Source organism: Vigna radiata, chromosome 8 (genome assembly GCF_000741045.1).
Source record: "Vigna radiata var. radiata cultivar VC1973A chromosome 8, Vradiata_ver6, whole genome shotgun sequence".
Lineage (NCBI taxonomy): Eukaryota > Viridiplantae > Streptophyta > Magnoliopsida > Fabales > Fabaceae > Vigna > Vigna radiata.
The window spans coordinates 11,276,900-11,299,384 of record NC_028358.1 but is presented as its reverse complement, the minus strand read 5'-3'; the positions used below and the strand labels follow the sequence as shown (position 1 = coordinate 11,299,384).

The 22,485-nt window shown below is 37.1% G+C and overlaps 1 long non-coding RNA gene across 6 annotated transcripts; it reads right to left on the bottom strand.

The window, feature by feature from the left end:
- Positions 1 to 4,033: 4,033 nt before the first annotated feature.
- LOC106769868 lies at positions 4,034 to 8,482 on the bottom strand. 6 transcript variants are annotated; one of them, XR_002669126.1, is made up of 8 exons: positions 8,219 to 8,482; positions 7,901 to 8,094; positions 7,632 to 7,815; positions 7,430 to 7,536; positions 5,652 to 5,732; positions 5,425 to 5,575; positions 4,414 to 4,608; positions 4,034 to 4,289 (listed from the first exon to the last, which is right to left on the bottom strand). It is a non-coding gene; the product is annotated as an uncharacterized LOC106769868 (long non-coding RNA). The 6 variants fall into 6 exon arrangements; XR_002669129.1 differs by having other exon boundaries at positions 5,640 to 5,732; positions 7,430 to 7,532; XR_002669125.1 differs by having other exon boundaries at positions 7,430 to 7,532.
- Between the last annotated feature and the right edge of the window lie 14,003 nt (positions 8,483 to 22,485).

The window sequence follows — 22,485 nt, the reverse complement described above, 5'->3', positions numbered from 1 at the left end:
CATGAATTCACTTTTAAAACCACCAATCTTGGGTCAATTTTTTGGTGTTGAGTTGAAGAATTTAAGTGTTGTCCAGTGATCATTTCTGGTGCAGTTTTTCAGCTGATTTGGTGCTAATTTTTGTGTCAAATTGTGGTGTTCTGAAGACTTTTTGGTGCATTCCAGTTTTAGAATGTAGGGTAGAGATATGTCTACTGATTTCAGGTTAATATGATTTCCTTCCTAGCATGCTTCCACATGCAGTTGTTTCACTACAAAAAAGAAGGGATGTCTAATATGAATTTAATTCGTTCTAGTTGATAATTTCTAGCTTGATCTAGTGTATTAAGACTTCCTTGAGTCACGTTCATTGTTGCTATAACTTTTCAATCAATCTAACTTGATTTTGGTGGATTGATGGGGTATTTTTCTGCATAAATTGGCCATAACAAGGTCTGATTTTGATTTTTGTTGTTTCTGATCTATTTGATAGCTTGAACAAGTTTAAAATTATGTTTAAAAGATGCTAGCAGATTTCAATTAGTATTATCCTGGCCTAAGTGCAGAGTTGTGTCTTAAACCATCACATTTTGAGTTAAATTAGGAGGTAAAAAGGTGAATTTGAGTACCAATCTGTCTTTAACTCATTTCTGAGTTTGAACACGTTTAAAATCACTAATTAAAGTTGCTGAAGTGATTCATTTTGAGTTTAAGCCACTTCTGTGCAGAGTTGAGTTTCAAACCACCAAATCATGCCAAGTTTTTTTGTGCAGTGTTGAAAACTGAATCTGTTTTGATGATGGCTCATGCTAGTGGTAGCCTCTTGAGGAGTGGAAACTTGTAAGTTCTTTATCTAAGTGCCTCTACAGCAAGGGAAAATAGCTTCCAGAAACACCATTCTCTAGTGAGAAAAAAAGTGAAAAATTGGCAACTCCTATAGCTAAAATTTGAGAGGTCAGCTCCAAATCAAAGTGAATCACAAATTCAGTGTTTTGAACCTAAAAGAAACTTTGTATAGGAGAGCCAACACCCTAAAACAGTTCAGAATAGAGTTTGTGAGGCTGCACCTAAACAAAAATAGCCTTGGCCGAGAGAAACTCTGCATTTTCCTTCCAATTAAATTCTCAATNCTCAATTCTAAATTCTAAATTCTACACCCTACCAGATTGAATTCTCAATTCTGAATCATGCGTAGCCTAATAGAAAATCAACATGGCAGGGTAACTACTACTACACTACAAACCAAGAAAATAAACTGCACAAAATTTCCTTCACTAATAAATTATGGTTAAACTCCAAATAAGGATAAGATGGTCTTTCCTCTAATATTTTGTCCATGAATCATTTACTTAATCATTTAACTTCCAATTTAGCGATACTAAGTCATTTGCTCTTTTGCTCTTTAACCTATAATGCATTTCATCATTATTTACTCTAACCACACCTCATAATTGTCTTTTACAGTTTACTCACGTGCTTATGCACTTCTACATATACCTTGCATTTATTCTTTTCACAATTAATGAGAATTACATTCTTGCTTACTATTTCTTCTCTCACGCTCTGCTCTACCTTTGTTCTTTTCTCTGCATAATCATTGCCCAACTTACTACATATTCAAATTATTAAAAACTAAAACCAGATTCAAGTGTTGCAAAACTAAAACGTTCAACATGTCCTTTTTTTAGTTTCCATTGGATTAAGCTATTGATTTCATGAGCTATTATGTTCTCCATCGATTTCATGAGCTATTGAAGATTAAAATATGAGTGATGAAGTTAAGTATTTTACATGGGTTTCTTGAACCTTGTACATGTTACATTGTGGGTGTTATCAAAGTAAGAAAAGAAAGGAATAAGATGAAGATGATGAAAGTTGAATTGGTGAAGAATGAGGAGAATGGGGCTATATTCGAGATGTTGATGTAGAGGGTTGGGTTTAACTAAAGTTTTGTGGAGGGAGAGAATGGGGCTATATTCGAGATGCCCTAGACACAATGAAGCTATACTTTGATATTTTTAAGGGTGTTGTGATGGTCTTCTTCCAAGAGGCCTTTCGGTGGAAGGGTAAGAAGAATATGCAGTTGAGAGAACACAAGAGAGGAAAAAGAGAAAGAGAGATAGAAGGTTTTGATGACAATAAGCTCCCATAAACCTTGAGTGGAATAAGGATACATAACTTAATTTTATAACCATTCCAAAGCAACTTAAATGAAATGAGACAAAAAAATAAATAAATTGATGACCATAATACTACTATAATTCCAATTAAGGTTTGTACATATTTAAGCGGACGTTTCATAATCATTAATCAAGGGTGCATGGTCCTCACTATTCAAGACTTCCACCAACAACACACAAGCAAAGCCAAAGTATAAGGTCATCAAATCAGACGTTATGAATCATAAACATATTACACAATGACAAAGTACGAAAGGTTACAAAATGTTAGAATCATCAAACCAGACTCAAATGAACTCATTCACTTCTTCTCAATGTTAGAAAATGGAAACAAATTGAATAGAAAACAGGGGCATCAATTTTCAATGTTACAACTTAACTCCACAGCAAGAACTCTCCATTTCTGTGACGCTCCTCAGCTATAAATAGCCCTGTTGCGATTTCATTCTTATTCTTTTGATAGAAGAGGGCGGTCAGACTTAATTTTCACTCTTTGGAGAGGATCTCTTGGATGCTTAGACTCCTTTTCATCTTATCTAGGGTTTGCTTTTCCATTCTTCCATTATTTTCATCTAGGTTCACCATGACAATGGTGAACTAAACCCTTTTGTTGTTGGGGGAAACAATGTAATCTTTTGAAACTCTCTTTTATTGAAACTCTTATTTATTTATATGATTCTTCATATTCTTTGATTATCAATTTTTGGGTTCTCATCTGTGCTTAAAGCTTTTATCGTTTAACTCATTCGATAACTGTTATTTGTTTTTATTGATACGGGAACATACAATAATTTCATGAATTGGTGAGAAATTCCTTGATTAAGCAATACCAACCTAGGGATAGGGGGTAGGATGATCAATTGTTTTTGCTTTTGTTCTTAATGCGTTATTAATTGCTAAGGGAGGCTAGGGATAGCAAGCCGGCAATTAGTAATAGGCTCTTTTCGCCGAGGGATCGGGTTAAGGGTAGGCCAAGAAAGTTTGCATAGCAATTAGATAATCAAGCACATTAAACAAGAGGAGTAGATAAGAGGGAGTGAATTAGATGAAATTGTCAATCCCAAAAACTCCATTCATCCGTAGTCTTTTTCATCAATTGAATTAAACACATTGCATGTTTATTTTCTGTGTTTGCATTCACAACAATTAATCTTTTTCTACAAGTCTTACGATTTTAATTCACACGAACGATAAGGCCTTTCGAGTCTCTTGGAAAGAACGATATCGGGCTTTACCGATTATATTACATCGGATCCTGGTCATTTATTGTATACTGAGGCAGATGAACGTGAACGTTGGTAAGATTATTACCAGCGAAATTTTGAGCTGCACCAAGACTGTGAGCAACAGGACACCATTAGGACATTCGTCCATGATTACATACTTGTGCCAGTAGGCAGGAGTGGACACTATAGTTCCACCCTTCGAGAGGCCGAGGAGAACTATTGATGTCTCCTACTATCATTAGTACTATCGAGGTCACTACAAGAAAAATCGTCATTACATACAGCCAAAATTCGTATATAACCCCTAAAATCCGTATATATAATTGTTATATACGGATTATATACGGCTAAAAATCCGTATATAATTGGGGCGTAGGTAAGATTACATACGGATAATCCGTATATAAATTACATATGGATAATCCGTATATAAATTACATACGGGTAATCGATATATAAATTATATACGGATTATCCGTATATAATATCCGTATATAATTATATACAGAAAAATCCTTACATAATATCCGTATATAATATTACATACGGAAAATCCGTATGTAATTTATGATTTTATAAAAAAAAAAGTAGATGATTCAACATCTACATTTAATAGTTACAAGTTTCAATAGCTAATAAAAGTTAACATAATTGTCAAATGACCAAAAACCATCTAATAGATGAAACATTTACAACTATTTATACGTAAAAGATTTCCAAAGATAAATAAATAAAACCTGGAGTACCTAAAGTTCTGTAATACTAATACCTATATTTGCGTTCAATAACTAAAAATCTTATATATTTGATAAGAGGCAAAACCAAATTACAAAGCTTAGTACTGTGGGGAAGTCCATGTCCTTAAATCTCTCCTAACATGCATGGTCATTCTTAGCATTTCCACCTACAAATAAATCACACCCAATAAGTGTACTTTCCTTGCTTTCTCCGTAGTCATAAACATTTTGCACCACATGATAAAAGTTGAAAAATAAAAGAAACTATTATGAAGAGAATAGAAGACTAACCTGGACATAAATGATGCCTGATGAGCAGTACCTTTAAGAAGATAAGATGTACCCCAACAAATGGCTTCTTTGGCATTCTTTCATCTCTCCCACCAAAGTCAATAACACTCCAAGAAAGCATAATGGTGGAAAAGGCCATGGAAAACCAAACTTTACATTGTCCCCAACACAATAGTACACTCCAATCAAATCAACCTGCATTGCACATTTAACCCAAAATAAACGAACGAGAGGAGTCTAATTTTAGAAATAACTAATAACATATTAATATATTTATAACTTCATAGGGATCAACTTTCCCATAACTATATGATAGAATTTAATAAATGTATACTTTATACTGACTAAACAAAGCAATTAATTATATATTTAATTTCATTGATATAAAAATAAAAACAATTAATTATAGTAAAACATTGAGCAAATGTAATTATACATAGTTAACTTATATAACTTTTCTTAGTATAATTTTAAGAATTATCTTATTTATGTGTAATTTTATCTTTTTTTTTTAATTAATCTTTTTGTCTCCACATTAATTAAATAAAATATATAATTAAAAATGTATATTATCTTTGAATTTAAAACCTAAAGAATGAACTTTTTTTTGTCAAAATACTAGAAAAAGTGATAAGGAAAAGAAAGGAGAAGACGACAAAAAAATTAAAATGAAAATAACTTTATTGACTTTTCTGTATTACTCTACACCATTTCATTCATATAAGGACAATAAATTCAATATCCCAATAAATGACTATTGCAGACCTTTCTCTTTGGATAACCTTGTCAATGGCACACAAATTCATGAAACCTCATCATGTAGGATAAACAATAAGTAATTGTAACATTACTTGATTTTTATAGAACAACTTTTGGATAATTGTGTTTGATAATTTGCATAGATTTCATATATAAAACCTAATTAACTAAGATGAGAAACTAAGAATATAATGAAATAAAGTTAAAGTTTAAATTTGAATAAGGTATAATGCTTGAAATAGAAGTTCTCACGTCTTGCCAANAAATGGTCTTTATACTTGGTTCTCCTTTGACCACCTTTGTGAAGAGCTAATGTACTTATGTGAGTTGCATTTCTCCTCGATATTCCACTGATTTGTCGATGAAGAACAAGCACAAACTCTTCCTTANTCAAAGCTCTCATCTGCAACTCAATCAAATTATGAATTAAACTCTGACAGAAAAATCAAATAAAATTGATAGCCTACCATGCTCAATACCTGCTTCAAATCCTCCTCATAATCTCTCAAACTAAAGTTTATATCAGCATATACTCGACGATAGCATCCTTATCGTATGCTCTACATAAAACAATATCAAGTTTGTGGACAAGCGTTACANATAAGTAAACCATAAAAAGTGGTTGCAAACAATGTAGTTTTGGCTCAGTCAAAGTGCAGTCCTTACATTACAACAGCTTAAGCAATGTCAAATCCACCNAACAAACATCAAATTAGGCCTACTCAATAAACCAAATACACATATACTTGGAACTACGTTTATGCTCATATGAACATTTGTGGTTGCAAAGACCTCCAAAACCATGTCATCAANTATAATAACAAAAGTTTTAAGCAACTTTCTACAACCAATTGGAGCCGCAATGTCAAGGCTTTTTTGGTCTCTAACACCACATAGTTACCACAATTATAATGGCAACAACAACATTGTTCACAACTTTCTACTATGTTATGGATCATTGTAACTTCTAAGTTCCTCTATAACTCTGTCCAAAGTACATTGAAATAAGTTCAACAAAAAAAATCATGTCCCCATTTTGATATGCAATGGGCTTTATCAACATCAAAAAGACTAATTCCAACCTTTATTAAGTTGGACTAGAAACTACAAAAATAAGTTCAAGTGAATAGAATATCATAATCACCTATGTTTCCATCTTTTCTTATTTGATAATCACTATTGACAGATATAGAAAGACATTGAGAGCATAAAAACTTTAAACACGAAGACTCATTTAAAAGAACCAATTAATGGACATGGTCTTGCATCAACAATATTAGAGGCCTCACAACTATTCCAGTCTTTTTAACAGCTAAGGGAGGCACCTGTTAAGAAATAAAATAACGTTCACCTTTGAACTCACCAATTTAGGAAATTAGGTTCAAGAAGAGGTAGAAAAACACAGAATGAGACATTAAACTAAATAAAAAAGTTCGCAAAAATGCCTGAAGGTGGGCACACCCTCCCTTGTAAGCTTTCAACATTCATCAAGTCAAGAACCTTTTTAGGCATAGGTTCTACAGAAAAAATTGTTAACAATAAAACGGTTAAGGACCTCAAAATTTCATTGATATCACCTACTCAAATAATTATAAGAAGCTTGATAAAATAAAATTCAAGGAAAGAGAAATTGATAAGAAATAGAGTAAATTGTACCAGCAATTATTGAGGTTGTTCAAACACAATGTTCTAGCTTTTTTATGATCACAATAACAGTCCTTATAATATTCACACAACACAATGAATAACAAGAATGGTAGTGTAATTCATTTCAAACTATTAACAGTGGAAACCAAAAAAAGGGGTATCATGTGAATTCCAAAACGATAAGTGCTAGTGTAATTTTCTCTGGGAAATGAGATAAAGACGATTTGGAGTAAGAGATAAATTAAAGAGCATACTTTTAAAGCCTAATCTTCATTTTCCCTAATTGGTTACTTTCCTTTCTTGCAAACTAAAATTCTCAATTTGAAAGATCAAACTTTTACTTCTCCCAAAAACAATTTCAATACCCTGTTTGTATTATTAAGTTAAACACATAAAATGTATACTAGTTTACAATATGAAAAGCAATAGTAGTATTTGCCCGTGCTTCAACATTGAGAATAATAATTACAATTAGATAACCAAGGAAGACCACTACTCTACAGAATTTCATTCCGTATCAGAACACTAAATAGTAGAAAACAAACTGACATTTTAAATGCAAAAGTTATAACTATAAAACAGAAAAATGAAAAAAAGGGAGAGGAAATACCTTCCATCCTCTCGGTCTTTCTGCACCATCCTTAATTGCATAAGCAGCTTTAAATCCATTAACGATAACCAACTCTGCAACCAGTTCAGAGTTCCCATCAAATCTGGCTTACATCACAAGTTCACTCAATCATATAATGAACATTGACTATAACAACAAATACAGAAAAATTAGAGATGAAATTGTTCTGTGTTAGTCTTACTTGTCCAGAATAAACAATATGGCATTCTCTGGTCCATTAAACTTCAATGCAAGCTTCTTAAGGAACCCTGACTTATCATCACTCTTATAAACAATCAACACTGCCTTCTTCCTCAAACCCCCAACATCATCTAGGGATCCCAGTTGCCTAATCTCCACTAGAGCTCTGATATCAAGCAACTAAGCTAAAAAAAGAACAAAGGAAAATAATCAAAACCTAAAAAAAAAAAAATTCAAGAACAGTCGAACCAATTGAGTCCCATGATTTACCCCGTGACAAGTTTGAGTCTCGCCAGATGCTCATCTGGTTCATCTCTTCCATGCCGTTTCTCTTCGATTCATGGTGACTCTGCACCCAGGCCAACGCCGCCCTCTTCTGCACCTTCGTGGCAAACCATGTTCTCGCCTTCGTCTATCGCCTTCTCTAGTGTTTATATGCCTTAGTCAATGCCCTAAAGAAAAAACTTGAATTGAAATAGCACCAGAAAAACTGAGCGCATTAGTGGATTTAAAAAGAGAAAAGGAAACACAAGAGGCAATTTGAAGAGCCATATGAAAAATGAAAAATGAAAAAAGAAGAGGAAGCACCTCGAATATGCAGTGGACATTGGTTCGAGTTTTCACCTCGTATGGAGTTCGGTGAGGGTTTCAAACAAATTGACGATAGTTTTCTTTGCAAGGAAGAAGAAAGAAGCAAGGGTGTGAGATGAGAACAAAACCATGCTTGGGTTTCTTGAGTCCGAGAAGAAGGAAGAAAAAAGGATTTGTGGGGATTTTTATCCAAAAGAAAGGAAGAAGTAAGGATGAAAGAGTGAGAGACTGATTTTGGAGAGGTGTAGTTAGGGTTTTTGTTTTTCAAAAGTCAAGTTAGAAGAAGGTCAAGGCTTTTTTTAAAGTTATATGAATAATTTATTTCTTTAGTTATTAATTAATTAAAAATCGTATCAAACATTTGTATGTAACTTATTTTTTATTTATATAGTTTTTATATACGGATAATTCGTATGTAAATTTTTTTTAATTACATACAGAAAAATCCGTATATAATGAATCCGTATGTAATATTCGTATGTAATATGTTTATTACATACAGATTAAAATCCGTATATAATGATCCGTATCTAAATCGCAACTTTCTTGTAGTGGGTGACGAGCCAGTCGGAGTAGTTCCTAGGAGACGTCCTAGGAGGGCAGCACAACAAGAGGATGAGCCTGCAGATGCACCAGCACAACAACTGAGCCTTTTCACATGAGAGACGTGTACATGTGTATGATGGAGGCGAGGATGGAGTCTCTTTGCAGAGGGCAGGTGGCCACTACCGAGATGATTGTAGGACTTTATGATCAGCCACCAGTGCACAGGTGGACTATGGGCGAGTTCCGTAGTGTGATGGCTTCGCCTCAAGGGTAAGCACAGGATAGTGGGTCTAGAGCAGCTGAAGTCTCAGGTGGACAGGATGATGACCAGGAGGATGAGGATTTTGAGTATGCCCAAGAGGAGGATGAGTATGATTCAGATGAGGATCTGCGCTGAGGGCATCTACTGATGGATGCCAGCATTTGGACAGGGATTTTTCTTTTTCTTTTACTTTGTACTTTGAATTAGTAGTATAGGTTGAATTTATGTTTGTTTCTATGCTTGGCTTGTACACTGATTCGAATAATGGTTCAATTTTATTGCATGATGAGTTATTTACTATTGATGATTGATTGTGGATGATGATTGAGAATGTGTGAATGCTGATATCTAGGTTGATGATTCACTAACCATATGAACAAATGAGTACGTGACTCATGATTGTGATTTTGATGCTAAGCAGGATTCATGAATGAGAAGTGATAAAACATTTGTATGAGGTATTGAGCTTCAGAGTTTTATTGTTGTGGCACTGTTCACACGGAACCATGGATGATATTGACTTAATCTTGATAATTGATTGAATTCCATGTGTGTGTCATATGATCAAGGCCATGCTTGGAAAGCCCTTATTTAGCCAAATTTTCACCCAAAGAATTTTAAATGATATACCCTTTTTGAACATTGGCCTTAAACATAATGAAAACCCTTGTTTGAATTGAATTACCCTGAGTTGGCCTGAGAATAATTATATGTGTTGAAAAGGTTCAAGTTTGGGGTTATATGGGGAAAGTAAAAGGCAAAAGAAAAAGCATTGAGTTCAAAAGATGAAAAAGAAAAAAATGCATGAGAAAGAAGAAGAAAAGAACAAAAGAGGAAAAGCATGTAAAGTGAACTCAGTGTAAAAGGAACAAGGGAAAAAGTTGGGAATGAGTGAGATTGGTTAAAAAGAGAGTGTGCTTGAACTTTGAATGATGATTTAAACTCTCTTAACTCAAGGATTTTGTTTTCCAGAAAAAACAATTTTCTTGATAGCCCAGCCACAATACAAGCCTTGGAAAAAGTCCTTGTGATGACATGTGCATGTGAAGATTTTGATTGTTTTAGATGAATGAAAATATTGTTTTATGTGACATGTGAACAATAGAGAGTAGAGTGACCTCCTAAACACTTGAGAGATTGAGTGAAACACTTGCTTGGTTAGAATTGTTAAATCCATGTTTACATTTATGCTTAGTTGATTGATCATTTATGAACAAAACATCTGTTGAAGAAAGATTGATTATGTGAACTAAATTGGATTGAAAGCATGCATGCATCTTTGTAGGATTCCACTGAAATTTAAATTGTATAATAACTTGTTGTGAGAAAAAGGAATTTTGAAAAGTGTGAATGATTTGATAAAGAAGTGGAAAGCCAAGTTTTGCCTTGTTTGCTTGAGGACAAACAAAGTTCTAAGTTTGGGGTTGTGATAACAGTCTAAAAACCATTATTTTCATGCTTAAATTTGATAGTAAAACACACCCTTTATGGCTTAGAATGAGCTTTAAATCATGTAAAACACTTAGTTGTGTCTTGTGAGAGTCAAAAGTTGGTTTTAGAGATATTATGCTTGTTTTTACATTGTTTTGTAGGGTTTTTAGGTGAATTGAAGATGGAAGTGAAGCAAGGTGGACTTAGACCAATGAAAGAAGGAGAAAAATGATGAAAAGAAGGGTCAAGTAAGCCGCTAAGCGCTAGAATGGTCTGCTGAGCGCTCAGAGCGATTAAAGGGAAACCGCTCAGTGGCAAAAGTAACCGTTGAGCGGTCAAAGTAGCAAGAGGAAAACCGCTGAGCGGTGAACGTAGGCGCTTGGGCGGTTGTCTGTTTTTATTTGCTAGATTCTGTAATCTTTCTATTATCTTTCTGTTATATAGCCCCAGTGCAAATCAAAAGGGGATTCTTTTGGCAGAGAGAAATGTCCAGAGCTATTCCACACACCTTGGAGGAGGTTCCTTGGATGCTTAGTGATGAGTCAATATTTTCTCGACTTCATTTGGTTTATTGTGCTAAATAATCAGGAAAGTGTGTTTAAATGTCCGATATTTTTCCACTTTTGCTAATTGTGCTTAATTTGACCAGAAATTCTAATTTTAATTAATTTGAATTTTCTAAGCTAATTAATTGCATTATTTATTGCAAGAAAATTTTGGAGATACAATTTTGGACATTAGTGAAGACATAAATTCATTCAAAACACTCCATAAAGACACTTTAGAATTAGGCAAATTTTAATTTAGTAGATTAGACTTTTTAAACCAAGTTTTCTAATATTGGACCAAATTTTGGCAAAAACATGATGGGCCAAATTGTAGAGTAGGACACATGGCACTAGGGTTTCTTTAGGGTGGACCCCACCCATTTTTTTTATGACACACACAGCCTAGGAGAGAGCGAGCCGTCACTTTGCATACTTACACACTCGGAGTTTTCATTTTTTTGGGGGCTGGAATGTTTTTCCAGAGGAATGTTTTTGTTGTTCATGGTTATTGAATGGTGAATGAAAAATAGTTTTTATATTGAGCATTGTGTGCAAGGGCTGAAACGTCCACTTTACAATTGAAGAAGAAATTTCTTTTATTCTATTTGAGTTGCACGCAATGGTCTGTGAGAATGAAGAGGAGATTGATGATGGTTTCGGTTGATTAGGTAGGTGTGTGTAGAGTTACGAGTCTCTTGGTCAAAGGGGAGCCTTCCTTTAGCAAGTAATTACAATGTTTTCTCTCTAGCTTCATGATAAGAAATGGTGGGGTCCGGTGTCTATTCTATTGAAACTTTCATTTCACTTGAAGAATAAATAGGGTGATTAGATGGGGGTAGGAGTGCTTGTTCCGTGATTGAAGTTGAGAGAAGAAAACTAAGTGTTGCAGATTGGTTCGGTTCCTGGAAGTGATTGTTGACACTGAAGGATGAAGAGTGGTCACATCACATTTAACATAAGAGCATTTCATTTCTTTTAGCAAAAAGGTGTGTTGATTTAGTTTGGTGGCTGGAACGGTCACAGGTCTTGGAGGGCAAATGCTAGTTTTTCTTTTGTTTTAATGGAATGAGAAATAAATTAGGTGAATTCTAATGATGTGATGGCTGCAAGAGGATATGACAACTTCATTTTACAAGAAACTTTTTAATTCTCTTTTTCGACTAGCACACCTTGGCAACGTTTTCTTAAATTTCATTGCGTAAAATTGGTGTTATACGGTGCTTGATGCATGGCCCACAAGGAAGAAAGTCTTCAGATTTTCAATTGTAGAAAAGGAGATGCATGGCCCTATTATACTGAATGAGAATTGGACGGTGATTTTTATAATTTTGTGCAACACATTTCGGTATTTTTTTTCAAGCTTGCACCTTAAATCTTGATTGATGTTCTGGATAATTGGAATGAATTAATGGAAGCAGGTTACTCGGTTATTCAATTTAAATGTCATGCGTTTTATTTAGTGTTGCTCAAGTGATGGAGGTGTGTTTGAAAGAATGCTGCAATGAGCTAAATCTGCTGCATTTCAATGGATTCTAGCCTTTTTAAATTTAAGTTTTATTAGCTTTAAGCATTACATTTTTATCTTTAATGTTAACACATTTTCTTTGTGTTATTTTCATGATGAATTGATTTTAACTTTTTTAGCTTACTCAACGCATTTTTATAGCTTTAACAGTGTTTATATATTTGTTTGTGTAGTGTTTGGATTGGCATTTTCACTCTCTTTAATGCTTTCAATGATGTTCGGATGTATTTAATTTTTATTTTTAATTTAGTCTAATCGCATTCACAAAACCACTTTCAAACCCCCTCACTGTGTGTTTGACTTAATTCCTGAACCATTGTTTGGTCCTTGAGAGACGACCTAGGAGTCAATTCCTAGTCTATACTGCATTTTAATGCACATCAAATTTGTATGGGGGTGCGACACCCATCAAATTTTGGCGTCGTTGCCGGGGACCAACGGTTCAGGTTTAGGTCTTTTTTTCTTTTAATGTGTTTTGTTGGTTTAGGTTGTTTTGTGTGTTTGAAATTTTTTGTGCTATCGTTTCATGGTTGTGGGGTGTTGTGACTTGGTGCATGACTAGAGGAAATCCTGGGCTCGTACCACCCTTTGATCCTGAGATTGATAGGACATTTCATAGGTTAGTTAGGCATTCTAGGAATTTGTCTTTAGAGTCTGTTCCATTAGATACTGTGCATCCTACTGTTGAATATGAATCCACTGCTGAATACTTTGTGCATACTGCATTTGTTGCATTTGCACCTGATTCTGATTCTGATTCTGTTGTTTTTCGTACTGAGAACAATATGCCATAACCTCCACCTCGCGAGAGGACTTTTTGGGAGATGGCTGCACCTGATTTCAGTTATGAAACCTTGTGCATCCAATATCCTGATGAGGACGTACCATTTGTTCTCAAGACTAGACTGATCCATTTGTTGCCCAAGTTTCATGGCCTTATAGGTGAGTGTCCGCATAAGCATCTGAAAGATTTCCATTATGTGTGTTCAACCATGAGGCCTCAAGATGTTCCTGAGGATCAAGTCTTCTTAAGGATATTTCCTTATTCACTAGAAGATGCTGCAAGGGAGTGGATGTACTGCTTAGCGCCTAGATCCATCACCAGTTGGGATGATATGAAGAGGTTGTTCTTAGCAAAGTTTTTCCCAGCATCCTGAACCACAACTATGAGAAAAGACATCACTGGGATCAGGCAGCTTGGTGGAGAGAGCTTATATGAGTATTGGGAGAGATTCAAGAAGCTTTGTGACAACTGTCCTCACCATTAGATACCCGAGCAACTCCTTCTCCAATATTTCTATGAAGGTCTCAATAGCTTGGATAGGAGTATGATGATAGGAAATTAGAAAGGAAGATTGACTCCCTTGTGAGTTTGGTGTCACAACTGGCTTCAAATCAGAGACCAACATCTCCATCTACATCTGTTGCACGACATTGTGGTATATGTCTCTCCAGTGAGCACTATATAGATGATTGCCCTGCTTTGCAGCAACCTACTGGCCATGATGCATCTCTAGCCTATGCTGCAAACATACAAACCAACAGGCAGCCACAATAGCCAAATTATGACTTGTCCAGCAACCGGTATAACACAGGGTGCAGGAATCACCCAAATCTTAGATGGACCAATAATACACAATAGCCACAACAACAACCACCACATTTCCAGAATGTTGCTGGTCCTAACAAACCATATGTGCCTCCACATGTTCAGAGATATCAGAGGCAATAGCAACATGAGATTCCTGCCCAGCCAACTCTCCAACCTCCCATGTCTTCTTCTGAGCTTACCTTGGAGGAGTTGGTGAAGCAGATGACTATTCAAAACATACAGTTTAAGCAGGAAACAAGAGCCTCAATCCAGGAGACAAAAGCTTCCATCCAGAGCTTGACTAATCAGATGGGACAGATAGCCACACAGCTAAATCAGGCACAGTCACAAAATTCTGAGAAGTTACCATCTCAAACTGTGCAAAATCTGAGAAATGTGAGTACCATCACCAACAGATTGGGGAAGCAGATTGTTGTGCCCATAGAGCCAACTCCTACATCTACACCCACACCTGCTACTTGTCACAGAAAAAAGGACCAGACTGGTCCAAGTAGGACATTTGAGGTGGGTGGACCTTCTTCCTCTCCCGGTGGTTCTTCTTCTCCTCTAGGTGGACCTTCTTCTTCTTCCACCACCACCACCAGTGTGCCTCCTCCGTTGCCTAAGCGACCTATACCTCTTCCCTTCCCTCCAAGGGCAATTCCTAGAAAAGAGATGGAAGAGGTGGACAAGGAGATATTGGAGACCTTCAGGAAGGTAGAGGTGAACACACCTCTACTTGATGCAATCAAACAAATTCCAAGGTATGCAAAATTCTTGAAGGACTTGTGAACACACAAGAGGAAGATGAAAGGTAATGAAAGGATCGGCATGGGTAGGAATGTTTCCGCACTCATTTGTAAGTCGGTCCCTGATGGGTGTCGCGGCCCATACAAATTTGATTGCATATGAGAAATGCAGTATAAACTAGGAAGTGACTCCTAGGTCGTCTCTCAAGGACCAAATGTGGTTCGAGAACTAGGTCAGACATGAAGGGGGGGTTTTGTGAAAGTGTTGGTGAATGCAATTAAACTGAATTAAAACACGCAAATAAAACCTAACTAATAGGATTGAAACGGTTGGATACTAAAGCTAACATTATGACTAAATTATCACTACCAAACAATATCTAGCACAAGTAAAATCATTAAAATGCAACACCCAATTACAGAGATGAAAAACAATTAAATATGTGAAGTAGAATATTCTAAGACAAAAGGAAAAAAAGAAACAAGAAAATATAAAGTTACTTCTACCAATCCACGTGTCTCATGTGCATCTACCCAAGGAAATTGAAATCACACTTCTAAAATTGGATTCTTTAGCCGTGACCTTTCCCAGCAGAACCATGTGCACCATCTTCAAGACAAATGAAAATGAGCTTTTTCTCCCGAAAGAAAAGTTGAATGCAGCTATAGGCATCGCTTTTAAAATCATGCAGCTTTTCAAAGAAAATAAAATGGAAATTGGCACCGTGCACACCAACAAAATGAAATCAGCACTTTTTATGAAACAAAATAACGGCCGAATGAAATCACTCCTCTGTACCACAAATTCAATCAACACCACACTTCCTCCAAAAACAAATCACCCATGTGCTTGTTAAATGAAAAAAAAATGAAATATGCTGACTAGAAAGAAATCCAAGCTAGTAACCGTGCACAAGCCCCAATTGAGATCACGTGAGTTGCTTCCAAATGCTAAATGAAAAAAAAAAAAATACTACCAAGGCACCCATTGCATCAGCGCTTCCTACTTCTAAAATAATTGAATTCTCCACCTAAAGTGATTGCAGCATCCAACGTGCATTCCAAGACGTGGCAACCCCTTTTTCCATTTGCAAATGGAAGCAATTAATAGAAAAAGTGCATGAAGAAAATTGATAAACGTGCTTCAGCATTTAAATATCTGTGAGCAAGGCTTTTTAGCACATTCCATCCTTGGACACCAACTTTCTCTATTGAAATCCGCATTCCTCATATGCCAAACATGAAATCTCTGGACTAAAACCGTGACCATGAGCTAGAATCAAACTCTGTTGAAATCCGCATTCCTCATATACTTTTATGAATTCGTCAAATCTATTATTCATATTTTGGACAAACTCTGTCCAATGTGAAACTTGCTGCCACATAGTTAAAGGTTGTTGCTGCCTGAAGCCTCCTTGTTGCCCTGATGGGTTGTTCTATTGTTGACCAATACTTGGATGATTTTTCCAACCCTGGCTAGGATTGCCTTGATTGAAATTCCCATGTCTAAACTGTTATTGGTTCCCCATATAATTAGCTTCCTGCTGCATCTCCTCAGGTATAGCACATTGACCATTAATATGGTCTCCACCACAAAGATCACATAGTTGTTGTGCTTGAGAGACATTGCAAAGCTCCTTTGGAAGTTGTGAGAGGATCTTTGTCAATATATCTAGCTTCTGGGTCAAAAGATGATTTTGAGCTAGCATTGCATCATTTGCAGGTAAGTGCAAGAATCCCCTCTATTGTGTCGGTACGCCCCTTTCACTATACGCTTCTTGACCATTAGCTTCCATTCTCTCTATCAAGTCATAGGCCTCATCCTTAGTCTTCTGTTTGATATCACCTCCAACTGAGGCGTCCAACATCATTTTAGACTGCATATTCAGTCCACCAAGGTAGGCAAGAACAATGGTTGTCTTGTCAAAACCGTGAACTGGTGTTTTCCTGAGTAGTCCTTTGAATCGCTCCCATGCTTGACTTAGAGTATCTTCCATGCCTTGTTTAAAGGATGAGATCTCCAGCTTTCCCTGAGTAACTTTAGACTCTGGAAAATATTTGTTGACAAACGTTCTAGCCACAACTTCCCATGTTGTAAATGTTCCTTCAGGAAAAGAATTGAGCCATGTCTTAGCATTACCCTCCAATGAGAAAGGAAACAAACTAAGTCTCACTCTTTCATTCGATACACCTGCCATCTTCACTGTGTTGCATATTTCACTAAATTCTGTCAAATGGTCATAGCGATTCTCATTTGACAGGCCACGAAATTTTTTGCTCTGCACCAGGTGTATAAGTGCTGGATTCATCACCATGTTGGTCGTTTGGTCTATAGGCATAACTATGCTGTTAAAATGGAAAGGGCCAACTATATCTGATTGGTCTGCAAGAGTGCATCTTGGAGGAGTTCTTTCAGCCATCTCCTCTGTTCTTCTATCTGGTGAAGGTGATAGTAATCTATCAGGTGAAGGAAACAAATCCCTAGATAGGCGTCTAACTCTCCTTCTCCCTCTTACTTCGCTTAAGCCTTCAAGAAGAGGTTGCGTATTTTTCTTGCTCCTAGTATGTCTAGGCTCCTGCTGCATGCACAAGAAACATAAACCCTAGTAGCACTTTTTTATATTTTTTTTTAAAATAAAAAGATAAAAAGATAAAAAAAATATATAAAATCAAGTCAAACTTAATCAGTTTACACTACTAGATAAGTTAAACCACGAGTCCCCGGCAAAGGCGCCAAAAACTTGTTAAGTCCTTGGCAAGTGTACCAGATCGTTATCAAGTAATATAAACGGGTAAGTCCGAGTATCGTTTTCCCAAAGGACTCTTAGGCCTTAACTTTCATGTAACCTAATCGCGTAAGACTTGAGAAGAGAATAAATTTGGTGGTTATATGCAATGAACAAAAATAAACATGCAATGCAGTTGATTCAATTGGTTTTGAGAAACTATGAATGAACGGTGTTGTTGGGGTTTAGAATTTCATCTTATCCATTCTCATATATCTACTCTTCTTATTTACTTCACTTATTTATCTAATTGTCATGCATACTTTCTTATTTACCCTTAACCCAATCCCTTGGTGAAAAGAGCCTATTATTAATTACCGGCTTGCTATCCCTAGCCTCCCCTAGTAACCAATAATGCAATGCGATCTGAAGCAATTAAAATTTACCGTCCTACCCCTATCCCTAGGCGATATTGGCATAATCAAGGAATTTCCCACCAGTTCATGACATTACCGTACGTCCCCATATCGATAAAGACAAACATCTTTTACTAAATGAGTTAAACAATAAAAGCATTGAGCATAGATGAGAACCCAACAATTGATAAACAAGTATATGACAAGCATATGAAATAAATAAGAATTTGTATCTATGAGAGTTTCAAAAGATTACATTGTTCCCTAATAACAAAGGGTTTAGTTCACCATAATCTTGGTGAACTAGATGAATTGAATGGAAAGAATGAAAAGATAAACCCTAGATTTGGTAGGTTGAAGCTCCCACATCCAAAATTCTCCTCCAAGGGGTGAAATAGCTCTGGACGTTTCTCTCTGCCAAAAGAATCCCTTCTAATTCGCACTGGGGCTATATATAAGCCCAAAAATATAACAGATATATGACAGAAAGATTTACAAATCTAACTAAAAAAACATACAATCGCCCAGGCGCCTAATTTGACCACTCAACAGTTTGCCTCTTACCGCTCTGACCGCTCAGCGGCCAGTTTTGTCACTAAGCAGTTTCCCTCTAATCGCTCTGAGCGCTCAGCGGACCATTCTGACGCTCAGCGGCTTGCTTGACCCTTCTTTTCATCATTCTTCTCCTTCTTTCATGGGTGTAAGTCCACCTTACTTTACTTCCATCTTTAATTCATCTAAAAACCCTGCAAAACAATGCAAAACAAGCATAATATCGCTAAAACCAACTTTTGACACTCAAGAGACTCAACTAAGTGTTTTACTTAATTTAAAGCTCATTCTAAGCCACAAAGGGTGTGTTTTACTATCAACTTTAAGCATGAAAATAACGGTTTTTAGACTATGGGCGGATTTACGACTATGGGCAAATCATTGGGCGGTGGACCCCTAGTGTCGGGCGGTGGCGCGATTATGAGCAAACCGGCGGGCGGCAAAAGTGTGACGTCGGGCGGTTGTATGCTGGGCTTGGGCCTATTTTCTGTGGCGCTCTGATGGGTGTCGCCGCCCAATCAAATTTGATTGCATATAAGAAATGCAGTATAGACCAGGAAGTGACTCCTAGGTCGTCTCTCAAGGACCAACTGCGGTTCAGAATCAGATCTAACACAGTGGGGGGGGGGGTTGTGAAAAGAATGTTTGTGAATGCAACTGACAAAATTAAAATTAAACACAACCGAATATAATTGAAAGCATAATGAATGAAACAATAAACTGAGCAGTCCTAAAGCAAGATGTGCAAACTAATTTAAAATGAAACAGATAATAAGAAATACTTAGCTAAAAATGAAATGCATAGTGCGGTGGAAATAAAACTTGGAATAAAAATTCAAGAAACAAGAATGTTAACCCATTAATCACAAGGCAGCGGAAAATAAACAAACATTTCTAATACTATTCAAATGCAATGCATAAGCTAAAAAAAATAATAATAAACGTTGTAGTCATCTAACTCACACATCCATCACTGAAAAACAACATTTCAATACAAAATATAAAATGATTAAGACAAGAAAAATTTAGGGAACCGAGCTCTATTTTCCAAGAACGTGACAACTCTGCAGCATTTTTCCAAAAGTATTCAGCGCATCAAAGTAAACAAAGAAAAGGAATTGAAAATGCTGAACCTCCATCTCCCAGCACGTCTAACTACAATTAATCGGCTTCTCAATAAAGTGTGTGTGGCTGTAGCTATCTAAACCGTGAAACTACTAACTTTAAGCAAGAAAATGAGCTTGTGGTCTTTCCGTAAGTCACCGAATGTGCCACCATGCTCAAGTAACGTCACTTCCCATGCTTCCCCAGAAAAAGATTTTCCTTCGTATCTGTGGCTGCTCTCTATGGAGCAATGTAACAGTTACTACTCCTAGGGTTGTGTGCCTTCTTTTTTATTGTGGCTACCCCTCCTATTTTACTGTTGCCACCTCCTAGTTTAATCAGTGGAGTGCAGAGAGTGAACGTCTATGCTGATGGACCATGCGCGGCTGCTGCTGCACCGCTTGAAGAATTGCTGGATGCACCGTGTGAACTCATCAACGCTGCTGCCAAATGAAAAACATGCTGGCCCATGGAGTTAGATGCGTGACGCTGCATGGGCTTATACTGGACTGAAACATTGCTGGAGTGTTGCACTATGAAGATGTTGGGTAGTGGAGTTGCTTTTAGTCTTCAAGTTGTTGTCCGAGGATGGGGTTTTACTGTCCGCTTGGGCCATGATGCAGTGTGCTTCCATCAATGAAAGCGCTGGATGTGTGAAGATAGATAGGGGCCGATTGTTGGGTCGTGCTTCACTTTTAAAAGCTTAGAAACCATGTGCTAATTACTTCCAAAAAGGCAATGTAGTGATGCTACCCAAACTGCTGTGTGCACCTTCTCAAGCTGGACCAGACGTGAATGTGCATAGCTGGATGGAGAATTGCTCAAGCCCGAGAGTGCAGGCCAGGACCGTGAAGTGTGGAGTGAAGCAGAAGGTGGCGTGCTGCTTGGAGTGCTGGACCGTTTCTGCCTCCACCCCCAAGCTGGACTGCAGCTTTCTCTTTTGCTGCACCTCCATCTTTCACGTGCTGCCAGCTTCTAATGTGGGCCTCTCCAATTCAAGCTGCAGCCCGTTTGAAGACTCTCGTTGCTTTAGTGTAAGCTTGGAGCTGGGCAGTGTAAATATTGGGTGAAGCAAGGAGGTGCGCGGACTGCTGGACTTGTCTCTCCAAACTGCATGGACGCACCCTCATGCATTTAAATGTTGGATTTGGCAGCTGCTTGTTGCAAAGTTGTTGGACGTAGTGTGCTGGACGGTGGAGTGTTGCTGCTGGTCGTGGAAGGAGTTGGTGTTGAGGCTGGGCCGTGGAGTTGCTGGACCCTGTCTGAAGCTGGATGCTGGACGTTGCCATGTGCACCTCTTCAAGAAGCTGCTGCACGTTGCTTGCTGGAATGTGTAGGTGTGGGCCGTGTGTTTCTTTGCTTTTTCCAATTGCAACTAATGTTGGACATCACATGCTTTTCACGTAGTGGAATATGCAGCCTTCTGGATGATGCTTCAGCTCTCCTTTAGGGCCGTGACACCACTTGGGCTTCTTTCTTTTATCAATTAAGTGAATCAGCTTGGCCGTGGCAGCTCTAAACTAAGGCCGTGCACCCCCTTATTCAAGCTGGACCAAGCCCTCTTCAGTTTGGACGTGCCAATTATCTCCATTCAAATCCTCAGAATTAGCGCATGTGCTTCTATGAAAATTGTAGCTGGACCGTGTTGGCATTTCTCTTGTGCTTACCTCAACGAAGCCCATTTCAATTCATTACCATTATGCCTTTGTTGCCTAGAACCAAGCAGCACATCACGTGACTCCATTTCTCCAAAATAAATCACCCAGTTGAATGCAAAGTTGATTGTCAGCCCAGGCCGTGTGCTGCATTTTCTCTCATGCAGGCCATGTGGGATCTGATGGCGTTTCCGTATGCACCTCCCAATTTTACTGCTTGCACCCCCTTCTCATGAGTCCAAGGAATAAAATGACCATGGCGCCCTCCTTCTTGAGCACATTAATTTTGTGGAGAGTCTTGAATTGTGTGACAGATCTCAATATGTCCAAAATTGTGTTTCCAAAATTTTCCCTAAAAATAATAATGCAAATAATTAGCTCAGAAAATTCAAATTAATTAAAATTAGAATTTCCGGTCAAATTAAGCACTATTAGGAAAAACGGGAAAATATCGGACAATTAAGCACAATTCCCTGATTAATTCTAGCACAATAAACTAAGTGAAGTCAATAAAATATCGACTCATCACGCTCCTCAACTACAAATAGCCCTGTTACGATTTCATTCTCATTCTTTTGACAGAAGAGGGAGGCCAGACCTAGTTTTCACTCTTTGGAGAAGATCTCTTGGATGCTTAGGCTCCTTTTCATCCTATCTAGGGTTTGCTCTTCTATTCTTCCATTATTTTCATTTAGGTTCACCATGACAATGGTGAACTAAACCGTTTTCTTGTTGGGGGAAACAATGTAATCTTTTGAAACTCTCTTTTATTGAAACTTTTGTTTATTTATATGATTGACATATGCTTTAATTATCAATTATTGGGTTCTCATCTGCGCTTAAAGCTTTTATCGTTTAACTCATTCGATAACTGTTGTTTGTCTCTATTGGTACGGGAACATACAGTACTATCATGAACTGGTGAGAAATTCCTTGATTAATGAAATACCACCTAGGGATAGGGAGGTAGGACGATCAATTGTTTTTGCTTCTATTCGGTAATGCGTTGCTAGTTGCTAGGGGAGGCTAAGGATAGCAAGCTAGTAATTAGTAATAGGCTCTTCTCGCCGAGGGGTCGGGCTAAGGGTAGACCAAGAAAGTTTGCATAACAATTAGATAACAAAGCAATTTAAACAAGAGGAGTAGATAAGAGAGGGAA